We start from the raw sequence: 17,415 nt of genomic DNA on the forward strand, positions 1-17,415 counted from the left end.
GAAGCCCCAGATCTCACTAGGGGGTTTTATATAACATATGACACATATAGTGTATTACTTCCTTAAAATCTCAAGGATTCTGAAATCAGAAGCATATCTGCCTTAAATTTTTTTTTTTTTTTTTTGCGGTACGCGGGCCTCTCACTGTTGCGGCCTCTCCCGTTGCCGAGCACAGGCTCCGGACGCGCAGGCTCAGTGGCCACGGCTCACGGGCCCAGCCGCTCTGCAGCATATGGGATCTTCCCGGACCGGGGCACGAACCCGCGTCCCCTGCATCGGCAGGCGGACTCTCAACCACTGCGCCACCGGGGAAGCCCTGCCTTAAAATTTTTAGCGAAGAATTTGGACCACTATACATTCGTCGCAATATAACTCAATAGTATTTGAAATATACCTTTAAACATCTACAGGATCATCCCGTGACGGTGTCAACCTCCACCATCCCTCCTTGCAGTCGTTCACACAAATTCCTTGCCGTTCCTTCCTTCAACATGGGGAGCTTCATTCTCCTCCCTGTGAATGAGGATTGGAATAAGAGACTCCCTTCAAATGACGAGAATACGGTAGAAGTGATGGTGTGTCACTTCTCAGATTAGGTTAGGAAAAGACTGGCTTCCGCCTTGGATACACACCATCTCTCTTCCTCTTCTTCTTGGGCCATTCGCTCTGGGAGAAGGCGGCTGCTAGGCTATGAGCTGCCCTGCGCAGGGGATCACAGTTGAGGAACTGCGGTTTGGGGGAGACCTCAGCTCAACAACTCGTGCAGATCTGAGGCTTAACAGCAACCCCAGGAGTCAGCCTGGAACCAGGTCCTTCAGCCCCAGTTGAGCCGTAAGATGAGGTCTCAGCCCAGGGCAACAGCTTGACTAAAGCTTCGTGAAGCACCCAGTTAAGCTGCTCCCAGATCCCCGATCCACAGAACCTGAGATAATAGATGTTCGTTGTTTCTGGCTGTGAAGTTTGCGGTAATTTGTGATGCAGCAGTAGATAGCTAACACACCTCTCAGTGTTCTCCACCGTAGCACCCTATTTCTTTCCTCGTCACACTTTATCACGAGCTGCTGTTTTATTCGGTTTTTAATTTGTTTGCTGTTTATCTCCTTCTCCTCCTGTGAGGGGGGAGCCAATGGGCATATCCAGAGTTGTACTCACATTGCTTGATGCGGGGCCTGGCCCACACATGCTGACTATACACTGAACAATAGAAAGAGGGAAGAAGGACAATTATTCTGAACACAGAGCCAGGGAGGCAGTGAGGGTTCCGGCTCAGGGTTAATAAAGCACTTATAATAATCTGAAAGCCTCAAATCCCAGAAAGTAAATACCCCTCTCCCCTGACCTGGTCCAGCTGGTCCCCAGGCCTTGTGGACTCTGCCCCCTGTCTCACTTGGGCGTGTCCCCTCCCCTCCACCCTGACTGCCCTCACTCCCTCCCAGCGCCATCATTCCCCACCAGTGTCTTCATGGGTCTCCCTGTTCCCACCCACCCACCCGTGCCGATTAATCCATTCTGAACACCGAACTGTGCCGTGTGGCAGAGGGGAGGGTAAAGGGAGGTGGAGGCCCCATCCCTTTCTCCAGGATCTTAAATGAACCTATAGCCATCACCCTGCCCCCAAATTAAGAACCGGTGGTTCAGAATGAGATCTCGACTCCTATTACGCTCCCTTCAATAAAATGACAAGGAGGACGTCAAGCAAAAGTATTGTCAGTTCTAAAGAGAGTGAAGCTATAGCTCCCCTCCTGGGCAGAAGGGTAAGTCAGTCATCTTTCCAGAGAGTAGTTTAGCCAGAGGTTCAAAAGACTTGGAACTGTCATCCTCCGCCACCCAGTAAGAACTCCTAAGGACCAGCCTTAAGGTGCATCCTGGGACCACAGCAGAGATTTGAATAAAGATCTTTATACTAAGATGGAAGCACCGTTTGCTTTTAGGAGAATGTGAGAAACCTAGGTACCCCGCAACAGAAGAACACTTAAATAAATTAGAATAGAGCCGTTAAATGAAGGTTATTCACCCAGTGAAACTATCCTTCCATGTTTTCAACGACATAAGAAAATGCTCGCAATATAATATACTAAGATATTATATACGTATAAAATCTAACATACACGTATACAATGACTGAAAAACACACATCCAACTGTTGCCGGTGATTATCTCTGAATAAGCAAGTGATGGGGGATTTTTTTTCCATCTTTATGGTTCTGTGTATGACCCACATTTTCTACATTGAGCATGGATTCAGCTAAGAATTATAATTTTCTGAAGTGAAAAACAGGGAGGCATACGGAGGAAGATAATCTGAAATCACATCTGAGACCCCGGATAGCTTTGTCCTTGCCGCACATCTGCAGTTGTGCCACCATGACTGGCCGTCAAGTTCACGAGGAAACGGAAGCCCAGGGGAAGGGGGTTCCCAGGTTCTGCCTGTCCAGCCCCTCAACTTCAGAGAACGGCCCTCAGTTCTATCATTCAACAAGGCAGCCTGTTAGGAACAACGTTGGAACCTTATTGACTTAAGACAGTGAAGGATTTTTTCAGCTCAATCTTGGGGGTGGGTAGCGGAGGTGCCATGGCAGGGGACAGGATCCTGCAAGGGAGATTCTTTGGGCCAGGCCTGCAAGTGGGGTTGGACCCTTCTGCCTGTGTTGCATCAGCCCCATCTCAGTCGTGTGGCTCCCACTACCTATACGGGTGGGACGCCCAGGAGGGGAAGCCAGCACAGGTCTTCCTGAGCTTCCTATCCTGGGCCTAAACAAACCTCTACATGCAGACTAGCACCTCCGCCACGTCCACCGGGGCTGCGGAGTCCTGCACTTGGGAGAGGGAAACCGGGAGCCCAACACCGTCGATCAACACCTCCCGGATGAACGCTGGACAGAATCCACAATGTACCAGGCAGACAGCGTCTATTTCTGGGTCCATTGCTCGGGACAGCCTGGACCCAGGTCCTTGTCAGGCCTTCCACGGCCAGGGTCCCTCTGCTGCAAAGACAGCCTCCCACTTATTGATCTAATTTCCAACATTTTACTGAAAGGCAAGGGTGGATTTGGATGACATATCAAGAGAAAAGAAGAACCAAGCTTTTCTCATTGCAGAGTGCTCCGGGCCACTTAGGGGAAATAAGAAACCTTGCACGCCCTCACCAACAGCTCTCCTCCCCCACTTTGCTCTCATCCCTCCCACGGCCGGCCGCAGAGGAGGGGCAGGGACAGGCCATCTCATCTGCACAGAGACTGAAATGTGCACAGTCCTCCCAACCATGCGGGCATCACCCACGTGAAATCCCAAAGGAACGAGATGGAAGAGAAGGTGTGGGATGTGGGTGAGTTAATACTGAGCCTGTAGCAAACTCAGGCAAGAACTGGACATCAGATTGAACTACATTTATTGTTTAAACCTGGCTGGAGGACCCTAAGATTCCCTACTAAGGAGAAGGCTTTAGAAGTCAAGTCTCTCTTTAAAGTCTAATAGGGTCCTCAAAGACGCAGATATGACCCACAGATGAGATTCAGTAAATGCATCCCAAGCTCCAAAGGCAAGCTGCTTCCACAGGCACACAGAGCTCCAGTCCTGGAGCTGGAGCAAGGGAAGCCTCAGCAGAAGGGGCCAAGTGCACAGGAGACAGACCGTGAGAACCACATGGCCAGCAGCCAGGGCTGGGCTTCCCAAGTAAGCTCACGAGAAAAGGCCCAGATGCAGTGCCTCTCAAATTTTCCACCCAAGTCTTCCAAAGACAGAACAGCGGACACACATATAGGGGCTGGAGCCACAGCCCTAAAGAGCTGGACTAAAGTCAATTTCATTATTTATATTTAAAATTCCTGGGAACACATTATCCAATTCCATATGTATTCCATATCTACTTAATAGCATCCAAAAGATTACCGTCAAGCGATTAATGTGCTGTGTGTTTCCTGAGGGCTTCATCTTATACTTAGTCTGCCACCTACCACTCCAAGCGTGGGCCTCCATCTGGCAGCCTCAGCATCCCCCGGGAGCAGTAGGAAATGCAGCATCTTGGCCCCCTCCCAGCCAAGAGAATCAGGACCTGCATTTTAACCAGATCCTGGAGTGACTCATTCACATGTCAAGATTGGAGAAAAGTTGCTCTGCCTCGAACTCCAAGGAGTGTGGACACTGTAGTTTGAGAGGCAGAGCTGCATAGGATTTTCTAGAAGTTCTGTTTGTGCTTCTCTATCCTACAACTCTCTAGCTCAGTATGCAGTTTAATTTTGTCCAGAGCACTTATTTATGTCTCTGTGTGTGTGTTTAGAATGTAAACTTCATGAAGCAGGATCTCTGGCAGACCTGTGCACAGAGAATCTTGCCTAGAGTAAACGCTCATTAAAAGGATTTTGAGGGGATCAATCTAAACTGGAGGTGGAGGGAAGGGTTGGATTGTAAAAAGTAAATCGGGTGTCAGTCTCTTTATGGGAATTTCCCTATAAAAAATAATGGTATTTCCCTTCTGAAATGAAAAGCAAAAAGTCATATCGGAATGTCCACACGGAAACCTGTACCTAAATGTTTGTAGCAACTGTATTCATAACAGCCAAAAACTGGAAACAACACAGACGTTCTTCAATGGGTGAGTGAGTTAACACACGGTAGTACATTGATACCATGGAATAGACTCAGCAATGAAAAGGACTGAGCTACTGATACACACACAGCTCGGATGGATCTCAAGGCAATTACACTGAAGAAAAAAGCCCATCTCTAACAGGATATTGCTATAGATTGAATGTTTGTGTTTCCCCTAAAATTCATATGCTGAAATCCTAACTCCCAAGGTGACGATATGAGGAGGCGGGCATTTGGGAAGTGATTAGGTCATGGGGATAGAGCTCTGATGAATGGGATTAGTGTCCTTATAAAAGAGACCCAGGGAGCTCCCTTGCCCCCTCCACTATGTGAGGACACAGCAAGAAGACAGCCATCTGTGAACCAGGAAGAGGGTCCTCAACAGACACCAAATCTGCCTGAGCCTTGGTCTTGGACTTCCCAGTTTCTAGGACTGTTCCTGTTTTTATAAGTCACCCAGTTTATGGTACATTGTTATAGCAGCCCTAAGAGACTAAGACAGGTACATACAGCAAGATGTTATTTACAGACTAGTGGCTGCACGGGGTTAGTGGGAAAGGATGGATGTGACTATAAAGGGACAGCAGGAGAGATCTTTGGGATGACGGAATAGCTGTGTATCTTGACTGGGGTGGTGATTACACATCTACACAGGTGATAAAGTTGTATAGAACCACACGTGCTCACACACACACACACACACACACATACACACACACACACAGAGGAGTGCCTGTAAAACTGATGAAATCTGAATAAGGTCTGTGGATTGTAGCTATGTCAATTTCCTGGTTTTGCTATTGTACTATAAATATATAAAATGTTACCATTGGGGGAAACTGGATGAAGGGTACAGGGGACCACTCTGTGCTATTTTTGCCACTCCCTATGAATCTATAATTATTGCAAAATAAAAAGTTAAAAAGATCATATTGAAGGATTCATGGTACACATGGGGAATATGCCTTGTTTTAAAACATTTAATTAATGAGAGATAATTTTATATCATTCAGCATGACCTAACCATGGAAGTGTTTTTATTTCTACTGTACAAAACATGTGTCTCTAAATCAGAGAGAGCAGTTGAGCCAAAAGTAATCAAGTGTCTGCTTTCACCTGGATTTAGAAGTAAGTAATCCTCATGAGGGATTAGATTCTTACTTTTCACAGCCAGTCCTGGGGCAGGGGCCTAGGGAACTGCCCACTCAGACAGAGGACAGCAGAACAGGCCAAGAAGGCTGCACCTGGTTTGGGGTGCTGAGGGAGGCTGCCATGATCCAATGGTGTCTGAGACCCACTGCGAGCCCATGACTCAAGCAACAGAAAATAGCATGGTGGGCAACCATTGCCTGGTCCGAGAGGCGGACCACCAGCTCCATCAGCAGCCACATTTGTCCTGAGGAAGGAGTACCAACTGGAGAGTCTCTCCCTGATTGAAACCATCAGTGGCAATGAGATGAGAGAGGCAACTGGCGACCTTCATTTGCCCTTTCCTTCTTTTCAACGACTGAATAGAGTCTTCTCCCTCTTCTTCATCTGGGTACAGAGTTCTCACTTGGGTGAAAATGTGTGTGGCCCCGAGGAAATGAATGGAAGCTCTAAAATTAACTCAAGCTATTTCTAAAGCCATTACAACAAAGGGAGGGCTTGAGAACACAAGAGCCTGCAGGGGCGGGACAGGAAAGGGGGGTGAAGTGGGCCTAGTGGCCTATGTGACGCCCAAGAGAACCAGCCCCAGCTGCCTGCCCCTCCAGGACCCTGAGCTACCGAATTGTCCAACTTCTCAAGACAAGCCAGAAACCTGGATCTTTATGTGAAATGTACTGTTTTAAGTGTAATTAAAATGTTTAAGACACCATGTGTGCCAACATCTTGCCTGTTTCTATCAGCCCGCACCCCTGCCCCTGAGGAAGGCAAGGACCACGAGGGGGCCAAGAGGACAGCCCACGGCCAGGAGACACCAGCTCTACATTGGTGGCCCTGGACACCTTCGTTCTCAAGCTTTTGGAACAGCAGAGGCAGAGGAAATCTCGTAACTGGGGGGAAGGAAGGCAGGGTGAGGAGTGGTGAGGGTTTGGACCAGCTCCATTCTCAAGGAAAAAAAAGCAAAGTTTAGAAACAAAATGTATTAACATGTGAGCACTTCTAACCTCTGGAATCTCCTCATCCTTCTAGTCCGAGAGGGGAGGGCCCTGCTGGCTGAGGCCCGGGACAAGGGGGGGTGGCGGGGGGAGTGGGGGCACAAACTGAGAAAACTGAGGGCTTTGCAAATTATTGTCAGAAATTAGGATGAGGTCAGCTTCACCCTTTTTCAGGAAGCTCAGGTAAATCTGGAATGACTTTTGGCCACTACACTGTGTGTTCGAATTCAGTAAGGATTGCTGAGACCAGGCCGGTGGGGCTAGGCTGGGAATTAGTCTGTTTCCTGTATAGAAATTCTTTCTGTTCTATCTGAGAATGGAAGGCAAGGGTGTTTTTCCCATAGTCTGCAAGTCTAGGGACATTTTCTGTGCAATGTAAGCCTCCGGGACTTGCCCATTCTTCCCAGCAGTGACTATCTTATAAATGACTGTGTCATTCAGAATCATTGAGGTTAAGGATGGACAGGGCAGCTGGCCCCGTCCAGAAGTCTGGGGACAAGGGGAACCCCCAATTTATTGAAGGACAGAAGACTGGTGTGGGGAGAGGGCACAGTGTCAGGAAAAGCTAAATTCACAGCTGGCATGGGGCCCAATCAGGGTTGTCTAGAAAGCTGCTGGGACTACTTGACAGGAGCCCATTCTGAGAAGGGATTGTCAGGAGAGCCTCTTGGGACAGAATTTTCCCCCAAGAGGGCCGGGAGGCAAGGTCAGCCTGGAACAAAGCCTTAGTCATCAGAGTCCGCAGACTCTGTGCCAGCCCAGGTGACCTTGATCCGGTCCATAGACATCTGGCCGAAATCCGGGGGAGGAGACTTGGCCCCAAGAGAGGAAGAGAGGTCCTCGTCACCATCAGTCAGACCTCGGGGCGCAGAAGAGGAGAGGGGCTTTGCTCCTCAGGGGCAGCCCCCTGGGAAGGGGCCACGGGGTCAGCAGAGGGACTGGAAGAGCTGGGAGGGCTGGGAAGCAGCTGATGCCAAGGAGGGGCCCGAGTCACAGGTTCTTAAAGTACAAATGGGGCATATCCTGGAGACCTCCAGAATGAGCGGGTGGAGGGGCCAAGGCCATCAAACAGCAAGCAGGGAGAAGAAAATACATGCCTAAGCGTGAAAATTACGCGCATTTTAACTCCAGTCTTGGGGCCAAGAAGGAGCAGAATGCAGGAATATCCCAGGGATGCCCCAGGGATGCCCCAGCATGACTGTCGCACTTCACTGAGGTCGCAGCTCTCCGAGGGCAGGCATTCCTGTCTCTTTTGTTTAAGGCTCTCTCTCCAGAGGCTAGGAAAGTGCCTGGTATATGATGATGTCGATATTTATCGGTTGAATATGTTTCCCAGAGAGTGTCACCACCTCAGTCCCCGTGTGAAAAGAGAGGCTGACAAAGAGGACAATGTGACCTTTCCCTCAGGTGACATTTTTAAAAATAGAGAGAAGAGAGGAGGCCCCTTGGGAAAGGCTTGGCGATGGCTGAGCGCAGGGATGGATAGAGCACGTAACATCGGGGCATCGTCTCAGGCAGGGACAGAGGACAGAGCTACCAACACCAGGCATCCCCCTCCTCCTGCCGACGTGTCAGACCCTCAGGCGCTGACACTTCATAAATATTAATGACCTCTGGCTCAGCAGTTTCTGAATACTAAATTTGAACTCTGCCTTGACAGTTCCTGGGACAAGGAGCCAGGCTGAATGCAGATGCGGCCCTTAATGCAGATGCTTAATTCTATTATTATTTTAGCCTTCCCACCCATACCTCAACGTTTGCATTTCTACTGAGTTACTCCTGACCCGGTCTGGCGGCGATGTCACACGCCCACGTCAGGCCACGTCCCCAGCACTGAGGTGACCCTCTCTCTCCCACTCACACTGGCATCTCTAACATCTGCCAAGTCTAATTCCAAGAGGAAGAAACAGCCTGAGTTCTGATGGAGAACCAGCCGGTGCGGACTCTGGACTCACGCGGACCAAATGTCAGCTCAAGTTTTTGCCCGTAAATGTCGCTGGTTTGGATAAGTTACTTGGTTTGACCAAGTCTCCGTTCAACATCTAAAGTGTGGGAAATAAAATCTGGATCAGTTTCTAATCCCCACGGTAACAATGATCACAAACACGGTGGATTCGAACAACCCACACTTATTATCTTCCCATCTAGGAGGCCAGGAGGCTAAAATGGGTCTCCTTGGGCCGAGGTCTAGGTGTTAGCAGGCCATGCTCCTTTGGAGACTCTGGGGGAAAACCTGTGTTCTTGCCTTTTCCAGCTTCCAGAAGCTGCCCACCTTCCTAGCCTGGTGGTCTCATCCTCCACCTTCAAAGCCAATAGCTGCTGGTCCGGTCTTTCTCACATGACATCACTGACTTCACTGCCTGCTGCTTTGTTTATAAGGACCCTGGGGATTACACTGGGCCCATCTGGATAATCTAAGACAAGCTCCCTATTTTAAGATAAATGGATTAGCAACCTTAATCCCCTTTGCCTTGTAAGGTCACATCGTCACAGGTTCTGGACATGAGGACACAGACATCTGCAGGTGATTGCGATCCTGTCCACGGTGTGGCGGTGAGGCCCACGTGAGGGCCAGCTGCGCCATGCTCGCCACGTGCTGAGCAGATTTCTCAGGAAGCTGGATACACTGGGGTACACGAACACCATGAAGATGGAGGACTCCCACCATCTTACCCTGTCCCCATCCCAGTAAAGGCTCCCATCCCACTTTGCCCAGCCAGCCAGCCAATCAGGAAACGCAATCACCTGCCATGTCTCAGCCAAACTCCCTTTTGCCTTTGTCTGCCTGGAATACAAACGACAAACACGCTCTATGCCCAGACCCCCTATTTCATGTTCCACCCTAACCCGCCAGCAGCGATGACACTGACTGGGCTCCCTAATGGACACAAACTGCACATACACCAACCTCCCCGTCAACATTTGGGAGCCAAGCCCCAGGATCGCTCCTGGAGCAGACACCCGCCCTTATGTGCCTTGAAGTAACACAGCCGCGCTCTCAGGAGCCAAGCGCGTGGTCAGCCTCTTCCGTGAACAATAAGGACACAGGAAGCCCCTGTGTGGACGGGAGTCAGCCAGGTTGTACAATAATTCCCAGCTTTGACTCTCTCTGAGTCCTTCCTCCCGGTGGCTGTTCTTACAGTCCTCAGGACCTTTCCCTCAAGTCACCCTTAACCCTTTTTCAAAGCCTGAACAGTTCCTAACTACAGGACGCCTTATTTCCAGGTGGCCTTTCTCTTAATATATGCACTAGTCACCATGCGAGTCTCTGCAGCCCTTACGTAACTAAAGGTTCTGCTAAAACCCTCCACTAAAAGGGCTGCGGAAAGGAATAAATTCTGCAGTGTTCTTAATTATCATCGAGACACAACCTGAAGGACATAACAGGAAAGAAGAAGCTTGGTCATGATCACCTCAGATGGTCGATTTTAATTATTTCAGCAGACGGTGTAGCCCCAGGGGAGGGTGTGAGTCTGAACTAAGTCGTTGCTGGGTTTGAGTCACTGTGCTGCCACTTTCAACCGGGGTGACCCCGAGCCGCTTAGGCTCTCCAAACCTCATTTTCCTCATCTGTAAATTGTTGGGAATAACCCAATATGCAGTATTAGGGTTAGAAGAAAGGAGAGAGGAGACGCCCACCAAAGTTACCACATCTGGTACGAAATTCTGTTCTGATTGCCTATTGCTGTATCTCCAGCTCCCCCAAAACACAGTGGATTAAACAGCAACCATTTCATTGTATCTCACAGATTCTGTGAGCCAGGAATCGTGGTCTGGCTTGGCTGGGAGAGTCCCGTGCTCCTCGCGCTGTCGGCTGATGTCTCGTGATCAGCTGGCGATGCCTGGTCTGGAGGGCGCAGAGCAGCTTCACTGAGAAATAGCTGAGGCTCACTATTCACGGTGGTTATGTTTTATAAAACTGCCAGGAACCCTGGATACTGATGGCTCCTGGGGGAATTTCAGGGTTAGGTCCCAACATTTCTGTCAACTGAGCAACACGTACATACCCTTGTTTTATAAGTGTTTCTGTTTAAAGACACTATTTAATCTATAGTTCTTCAAAATAATTGATTAGATTAGTTATCATGATAATTTAGTGGTACGTCTTTATTCTAAACACTAAAACCCTAGCTGGGGCAGGTTCGGCATCCTCCCAACGCTGGGGAATGTGACCTGAATGTTCTTTGACTGCCAGCCTCACCACAAGCCGTCCGCCACACTGTGATCAGTCATTATTTCATGAGTTCACAAATTTAGCCACTTTTCCATCTTTTCTATAAATTCATACCTACTGTAACACGTTAACACTGGCGCAACTTCTGGAGGGATGGGCAAATGTCCTCTTCCTTTGCCGAGGTGTACCATGTTGTTGGTTCATTAACACTGAACTCACGGCTAACAGCACTAAACGAAATTCATCTAACATGAGTCTTTTCTCTGTAAGGCACAGCACAGCTTTCCTGCACTTAGGACGCTAGATAGCACTTCAGCACAAGGCCTGGGGCTACTTTAAATGGCAAAATCCCCAACACAAAGCACAAAAATGCCGAAAATGCAGCAACAAATGGACCACGAAAAGGGCCTTTGTTTCCTGTGTGAGATGGACTCAGCTGGGACGTGCACGTGTGTTGCCACTCTGGGCACATCCCCGAAGGCCCACAAAGACGCTGCAAGTGTGGACTTGGGGTTACAAATACATTTTAGTGAGTAGGATCACACAAATTTGTAGTCTGTGAAAAATGAGAATGGATCCTTTCTGGTGTTTCTGTGGAAATGGTGGACAGCTGCACTCCGCTGGGACTGTCCACCCAGGCGTCGACATGGTGGCCTCCCCAGCATGGCGGCCTGGGGCGATTGGACCTCTTATGTGGTGGCTGCTTCCCTCAGGGTGAGTCCTAAGAGATGGAGGAGGAAACTGCATGGCCTCTCCGGACCCGGCTTTGAAAGTCACATGGAGGCACTTCTGCCACATTCTGTTGATTGCAAGGGAGCCCAGCTTCAAGGAGAGGAGGTTTGGACTCCACATCTTGCGGGGGCAATGTTGTGAAGGCCATCTTTGGAAAACACAGTCTGCCAGAGAGCTGGAAAAAAACACTAGCTATTATTTGATACAAAACAACCACAACAAAAGATGTTTCAACCAAGCTCCCACAAGTGTAGAAGTAATTACTCAGAAAGCTTGCTTTCATAATCATCTCTTACCTCATAAGACTCCAACAACTAGTGTACGCTCAGCCCCTGCTCCATCTTTAAGGGAAAGATAGATGGGAGCTAAGGGGAGTGCCAAGGAGCCAGAGAGTCTTATAATCCAGGGCTCTGAAAACCTTAGAGGGCTTTAGGGCCAATTAGGACATAGGCTAGTCCCGGCCAAGTGCCAGGAATTCACGTCTGAACCACAGTGATCTGGAACACTGGTTTACTCAGAAACAAACACCTGGAGAGTGTGTTAAAAAAAAATATAGGGCTTCCCTGGTGGCGCAGTGGCTGGGAGTCCGCCTGCCGATGCAGGGGACACGGGTTCGTGCCCCGGTCCGGGAGGATCCCACATGCCGCGGAGCAGCTGAGCCTGTGAGCCATGGCCGCTGAGCCTGCACGTCCGGAGCCTGTGCTCCGCAACGGGAGAGGCCACAGCAGTGAGAGGCCTGCGTACCGCAAAAAAAGAAAAAAGAAAAGAATAAGACTTTTTAAAAAAACAAGGACAAATGGCATGAAGGATGTGAATAGATACTTCATGGAAAAGAATACAAAGGGCGGTTGGTGCAATGAAAATACACTGAACGTCACTCATAATAAGAAAAGCAAATTAAAGCTACACTGGAATTCAAAAGTGTAATAACTGGCGTCTGGCAAGGGTCTCAAGAGAGAAACACTTTCATATGTAGCTGAGGGGAGTGAAGTGTGTACAGTCCCTTGGAAGAGCAATTGGACCACATCTATCAAAATTATAAATCAGTTCCCTTTGTCCATCCATTCTATTGGGGAATTTATCTGACAGAGCTGTCCACGGAGGAATGAAATGATACACTGCAGCGTTGTTTGTAGTAGTAAAATATTGGAAACAACCCAAACACCTATCAGTAGGGGATTGATCATATAATGATACATCCATTTTGCCACTCTGTGAAATACTACATAGCTGTAAGAAAAAAAATAATAGCACGCTAAAACTCTCTAGGTGCGACATGGAAACAACTCCGGGATATATTGTTAAGTGAAAAAAAGCAAGAAGAGCAATGTGCATGTCACGCCACCATTTTGGTAAAAAAAAGAGGGAATGGAAGATAAGACTTGTGTATTTGTATTTGCTCGTAGGTCTCTAAAAGGATCCATGAGATTTGAACTTGACGTCGGAGCCGGGCTTGAAGGACGACATGGATCAGAGGTAATTTTCACTGTGTACCATTTGGGTTTCTGAGCGTTAACGTTTGTAAATGCATTGATCGTTTAAATGTTACTTAAATCAAAAGTAGTATTTAATAATTAAAATTTCTGAAGTTCCAAATGGCAAACAATAGACGTCTCCTCAGTAAGATAAGGAGAAGGACAGGCTGCTCAATGGAGAAGTGTGTTCCTGCTGATACAAAATTTCAGCCTGGGAAACACAGACAAGAAGCCTGTTAGAGGGGAAACTAATATAAAAGTCAGATGCAGTTAACTGTAGTTTAGAAGCACAGTTTAAGTAACCTTAGCTTTAATTTCTAAGTAAAATACATTTCAGTTCTCATATTGAGACATAATCGGTTTATTGTCAGCTCTCTGTATTTGTTTTCCCTTATTTTCCTCTTGCAAAATTGGAGGCAGGGAGGGCTTGAGTAATGTCTGTAAGTAAGTTAATTGTGTTACTATGTATTCATAGAATTCTGTGGCATGTTTAGCAGAAAAAGCTTACCAAAAAAAGGACCATAATTTCACATTAAATATGCCTTTTTTCAAATGCTTCTAATCGCACTATGTTTTGAGTATGAGGCATCTGATACCAAAAAAACATAATTGTTATCATTGGGTCAAAATACATTAAAAGGGGCAGTTCTTGAATGTCATTACTCTGTATTGGTCCCTTAAGAAATCACCAGGTTTAAAATATTTAGAATATAAGTCCAGCACAAAAGCATTGCCTTTTAGCTACACAAATCTGCATCCTACCTTTAGAAATGGTCTTTCCTACTTACTCAGTTAACAAAAGGACCAAATCATTTATCATCCACTTGGGGCGCTTTTCAGAGCTAAAAGGGACACTCAATATTTACATGGGACAAAGACATAAGCCAGGCTACCAAAGCAGACAGAGGCGCTTTACCTACGTGGCATTCATAATAAATGTGAACCACAAAATATTTACTAGGCTGTTTTGATTGCCACGAATTGTGTCTTTCCAATTATCATACAGATTGCTTCCAAGAAGCACAGTTTGAAATCTTTTCTGTAAAGACACCTAGAACAGACCTGAATGGGTTCACAAACCTCTGCAAATCTGAGAGGTCTATCCACCAAAGCAGCTCACTTTCGTCAAAATTAATGATGTGTCCACAATGACTAATGACTGCCTTGATAAATGTGATGAAGCATTGCAAAAGTTACTCTTGCTATCGTGTATTCGGATTTATGGCTCCTGATTCATTTCCTAATCTGGAATTCATTCGTGCATTTTAAAAATTACTGTGTTCTATTACTTTCAAGGAGATTATCCTTATATTTTAATTTCTCCCCATTCGTAACGCAATAGATCTTCCCCAGTGTGTCAAGGTAGTAATAGCTCAGACGTTTCATTCTTAGAATTACATCTTCCAAAGGCAAGTCAACCAATGTCAGAAAGATTCAGTCCAGTTTGCGTTATATGCACTAAAGTCATAGTTTGAATTATTCCACAGATTTTACCAATTCATTCTCTTCACATAGACATACCCCAAATCCTTTTCTTCTGTTTTAAAATGAGAATAATACTGTTGTCATAGTTTTGTTAGTCCTCCTGACGCGGAGTCCCGGAAGTGCTTGAGGACATACGTAAATCCCTTGAAATCATTGGCAGCATGTTTTTGCGTTTGTGTGTACGCATTTCTTTTCTCGCAAAAACCTGTTTGTAGCATTCGTCACATTCTTGGGGGGGTTACCTGAGGACTCGGGAAGGTTAAAATAGACACTGCTGGGTCAGGAGGGCAGCTTTCCTCTGGGTGTTTATTGGACAGACAGAGGTGCCCACCTAAGTGGAAATTTTCTCACTAGATTTTTACGTCAACAGAAACGGCCTGTGGTCGTACACCCCCCCGGGCAGCCGGGCACCCCAGGGCATGCTGCAGCTGGCCTCTCCTGGCCTGCCCCACCCTTAGGTTGTCCATATGCACCAAATACACATGGCTCATTTTCCTCCTAATTTAAGCCTTTGCATAATGGGCCCACTGTACTCTCGCACTCCTGACCCAACAGCTGAGATTAGGAGAGTCAAGGGCCTTCCCTGGGGGTCCAGTGGGTAAGACTCTGCACTCCCAATGCAGGGGGCCTGGGTTCTATCCCTGGTCGGGGAACTAGATCCCGCGTGCATGCCACAGCTAAGAGTCTGCATGCCCCAATGAAGACCCTGAGCAGCCTAAATAAATAAATAGAAATATTCTCCTAAAAAAAATAAAGAAGAGTCAAAACCTCTTTTCAGTGACCTTCTCCTATATTCTTATTTCTCCTGTACCAGAAAGGAAATTTCTTCCTGTCCACGTCCCCCCAGTGTGTTGCCGGTATGTTAAAGTCAACGTATTCTGTGTTCAAGTAAACCTAAGACTTGCCTTTCTAAATCCGTTTTGACAGAGGATATTCGGTTAAAGAGAGAAGACAATGGCCATATCACACAAGTCAAAGGAAAAAAACTTCCAAGAAGTTACTCAGGACTCTATGAAATTCTAATCTTTCTTTAAACTTTTCATGGCCTTAAAACATGGAAACAAGCTAAGTGTCCATCAACAGATGAATGGATAAAGAAGATGTGGTACATATATATATACAATGGAATACTACTCAGCCATAAAAAAGAATGAGACAATGCCATTTGCAGCAACACGGATAGACCTAGAGATTGTCATACTAAGCAAAGTAAGTCAGAAAGAGAAAGACTAACATCATATGATATCACTTATACGTGGAATCTAAAGTATGACACGAACTTATCTACAGAACAAAAACAGACACACAGAGATAGAGAACAGACTTGTGGTTGCCAAGGGGGAGGGGGCGTGGGGGAGGGATGGATTGGGAGTTTGGGATTAGCTGATACAAACTATTATATTTAGAATGGATAAACAAGGTCCCACTGTATAGCACAGGGGACTGTATTCAATATCCTGTGATAAACCATAGTAAAAAAGAATACGAAAAAGAATATATATGTATAACCGAATCACTTTGCTGTACAGCAGAAATTAACACAACATTGTAAATCAACTCTATGTCAATGAGGTTTTTTAAAAAATAAGAAAACAAGCTTATGGCTACCAAAGGGGGAAGAGGGTGAGGAGGAATAAATTAGGAGTTTGGGATTAATATATACACACCATATATGTAAAATAGATAACCAGCAAGGACCTACTGTATAACACAGGGAACTCTACTCAATATTTTATAATAACCTATAAGGGAAAAGAATCTGGAAAAAAAAGATATATATGTATGCATAACTGAATCACTTTGCTGTACAGCTGAAACAAACACAACATTGTAAATCAACTAGACTTCAATTTAAAAATTAAATAGTAATGATAAACTTCTCATGGCCTTGGATATAATAAATCTTTATGGAAGGACCTAAGTTCGCTCATTAGATCTGGTAATGGGGACAGGTGGGGACACTGCTGCCTTGGCTGGAAAGCACTGGAGATCCTGATTAGCACTTTCCCCATTGTTGGCAGGTTCAGAGGGTCTAAACTATGCTCTCCTCGGCCTCCTTCTGAATGGACTCCATGCAGTGTCCCCTCTCAGTTCACTGAAAGGCTCAGACTAAGTCGCTTACCCGGGGAGGGCTCCCTGCCCCGTCAGCCTCGGGATGACAGTCTAAGGAACGGGCCGACGCAGGCACCGTCCTTTAACACCCACTCTTGTTCTGTGTTTCATCCTCTTACAGAGAATTCGCCCAGAACAACAAAAGACTGTTTGTAGTTCTAACGGTTTTTCCCTGGCCTATGACCCTGGGGACAACACTGTTTTCTCTGCACGATAAAGAAAGTGTCTGTGCATAATGGCTGTGACTTCTCCCTCTCTCTTTGAGTTGCATGGATTAGGGATTAAATGCTCAGTGAATGAGGCCCCTCTTAGGCTCTGTCTCAAATTCTCAGGAACTTGCCCCATTTTATGTCGGTAACTTTGCTTTCTTTAAAAAATAAAAAAAAACAGAGAGTATAATCAGAGCACAGCTTCGGCGCCGCCGAGGGGCAGGGGAGGACAATTGGTGCCGAAACTTCTTTGGCGTTTTTAGTCAAAGGCCAGCAACATCTCCATAAGAGTCAGGTCAATAGCTCAGGGCCTGACTTGACTCTGACAGCACAGTGCATGGTGTGAAGTTGTTTTCTCACAGGAGGATGTGAAGAAATGTCCACTGGAGTCTACACTGTAGCTGTTCTTTTCTTTCCCGTTTAAATTGAGCATCTTCTGACTGCCGAGAGCCACGAGTCAGAAATCCATCTTCATTTGCCCTCTTGTTTCTCATTTAGAG

This window comes from Phocoena phocoena, chromosome 7 (assembly GCF_963924675.1).
Source record: "Phocoena phocoena chromosome 7, mPhoPho1.1, whole genome shotgun sequence".
Classification (NCBI taxonomy): Eukaryota; Metazoa; Chordata; class Mammalia; order Artiodactyla; family Phocoenidae; genus Phocoena; species Phocoena phocoena.